Genomic DNA, 2,887 nt, shown 5'->3' with positions numbered 1-2,887 from the left:
GATTTGTTCTAATGGTGTTTGTAAATGGGATCACAAGTCCGTATCTTGTACAGCAATTAACCACTAAGAAGAATATATGCAGTGTATTATTTGTTCAAACTGTCCTTCCGATATGATTTGAAACTGTCTCATTGCTATCTGTTTGTCAATAAAACTTTGAAAAAAAAAAAAAGAAATATTAGCTATGGAAGAACAAAATTAAATAGCATCTTATTCTACATTAGAAAAAAGAAAAACAAGTGTGTAAGAAACTAGTCTAATTAATTTAAAGGATAAACAGTCATTTTTTATTACAATTTTATCAACTTTATTCAATACCAGAGTAGAGTAGTTGAAATGACGCCTGTCTCAGTGACACTTGGTACGTAAACAAAGGCGCAGCCCCAGTGACACTTGTGGTAGATGGCTACATGGTTAATGTAGACCTCTAAATAACATTTTAATTTTTAATTTTTATTTTTTTAAATATTTTTATTGAGAAACAAATATCAATGAGACAGTTTCACAACTGATTACTGGCACATTTACAGTAATCAATACATTTCTTATTGTTGTTTTAGTGGTTATTCATTGTACAAGATGCAGACATGATATCCTGTCCCAAACACTATTAGAACAAACCTTTCTATTCATTGAATTAAGAGACTGGAGCTGTATATCTATCCTAACTATTTTGCATTTACAGATACAAAAGGATCATTCATTTCTATCCCACTTTTTTTAGTTAGTTTTGTCAGAGAAGGGCATTCCATTGTCATTTAAATATTGTAGGTGCTTGAATTCAACAGAATCTCCCAATAGAGTCCAGTAGTCCATAATAGTAGTGGGTTTTCCATAAGACTGGCAATGTCCAAAGTTGTTGACTTGAGCTTTTTATAGCTCAGCATATTAACGTGGCTTTACTTTTTATACTTCATTTTCATAATTTCTGCTGGATCGTTAAGACCAAGATAAAGCAAGACCTATATAACAAGAAATGTAACTTTTGTACTTGATAAAGACAGTCAAATCCCCTCAGGATATAACCTGGAACCCTGTACCACAGTTTGTAAGTCCTTTGTTGAGTATCAGCCATGTGGATGAGTCATGGCCGTTGCTCAACCAATTTGCTCTCTGTGAAAGCCTGAGAGATTGTTTTCTCTCCTTGTGACTCTCCTTAGGCACACTCTACATCATCAAAGTTTCTGGTCAAGGAAAAAAACTCTTTAGGTCATGAAAAATTTCTCTCTGTGTTGAAAAAAGGACAAAGGAGTAAAATGAAGTGACTTCAATCTGCCATTTTCTGTCTGTAAGTGAGGTTCTGGTGTCCCAAATTCCCTGTTTTCTTCACAGTCTCTTTTCTATGCAGTGGCCCTCCACATCAGGGGAATGACAGACACAGTGCACAGCCCCAGCTGCCGTTGTTGTGGAGCGAGTTTCTGCCAACAAAATTGAAGATGCTCCTGCTCCTTCTACCTCTTCAGATAAAGCAGAAAGTCTGAAAGTGGATAATGAAGCCAAGAAGCTGTTGGGGTTAGGACAGAAATATCTGGTGATGGCGAGTATTCCAGCTGCTCTCAGTGCCCTCCAGGAAGCAGCCTGTCTCCTAGGTATGAAGGATGGAGAAACAGCTGCCGCATGTGGAGAAGCCTTCTTCTTCTACGGGAGTTGGCAAGAACGGAGAATGGTGTGCTGGGAAGTGCCTTGGAAGGTGTGCATATGGAAGAGGAAATCTCTAGTGGAAATGATGATGACAGATGAAACTGGAGGCTCAGAAGAGCAGGGTAAGGAAAATGGCAAGGCAGAAGGAATACCAAATGAATCCATTTTTGAAAACAAGTCTGTTCAAGAAAGTGAAGAGGAAGACATTGGGAACCTCGAGCTTGCCTGGGATATGCTGGATTTAGCAAAGGTCATTTTTAAAAGGCAAGAAACAAAAGAAGCCCAGCTTTGTGCTGCACAAGCACATCTCAGACTTGGAGAAGTTAGCGTTGAGTCTGAGAACTATCTCCAAGCTTTAGGGGAGTTTCAGGCCTGCCTGACCCTGCAGGAGCAGTGCTTAGAAGCACATGACCGTCTCCTCGCAGAGACTCATTACCGGCTGGGCTTGGTCTACAGATACAATGCTCAGTACAATGAGGCAGTGGCACAGTTCAGCAAATCTATTGAAGTCACTGAGAAGAGGATGGCTGTCCTAAAGGAGCAGATGAAGGAGGCTGAAAGATCTCCTACTAAATATGATAAAGAAATTGAGGAATTGAAGGAACTGCTACCTGAAATCAGAGAGAAGACAGAAGATGCCAAGGAGTCCCAGCGCTGTGGGAATGTAGCTGAACTGGCGCTAAAAGCTTCTCTGGTGGAGTTCTTTCTACTTTGGGTCTCACTCCTAGTGCAGGAGGCTCTTCAGTATCCATGACTGCCAGCAGAAGACCAACAGATGGTGCTTCCTCATCAAATTGTGTGCCTGCTATTTCCCATCTTGTGAGAAAGAAGAGGACAGCAAAGGATGAGAATCCCTGGAAAGATGGTGCACAGAAAGCCAAACAAGAGCTGGAAGTCAATGGAGGCAGCAGGAATGCAACCCCCAGTGGAAATGAAGTTTCAGAAAATATGGAGGAGGAAGCTGAGAAACAGGCCGACAGCTGTGCTGCAGCGGAAGCCACAGTGGAGGCAGGAGTGGCTGTCCAGAGCACTGTGTGTTGAGAGTGGGAATAGAGCCTTCTTCCCAGGGGAAAAGTGTTTTTGTATATACTGTATTTTTGCACTTTTGGGGATTCTTTTTGTATAACTTCAATAAAAGTGGTGAAAAGATTGAGGTTTCGATGGCTTTTTGTTAACTATTGGCTAAATCCATGTCTTGGGGCACTCTAGGTTTATAATGTAGCCAAAATTTTGTGATTTCTTTCCC

The 2,887-nt window shown here is 40.7% G+C and overlaps 1 pseudogene; it reads left to right on the top strand.

Annotated features, from left to right (window-relative positions):
• LOC101568610 overlaps positions 1-2,682 on the top strand; it is a 17,547-nt pseudogene extending 14,865 nt beyond the window's left edge.
• Positions 2,683-2,887: the final 205 nt, after the last annotated feature.

Source organism: Octodon degus, unplaced genomic scaffold (genome assembly GCF_000260255.1).
Source record: "Octodon degus isolate 3935 unplaced genomic scaffold, OctDeg1.0 scaffold00008, whole genome shotgun sequence".
Taxonomy (NCBI): Eukaryota; Metazoa; Chordata; class Mammalia; order Rodentia; family Octodontidae; genus Octodon; species Octodon degus.
The sequence above is the reverse complement of the archived record's forward strand: the minus strand, read 5'-3'. Positions and strand labels throughout refer to the sequence as shown.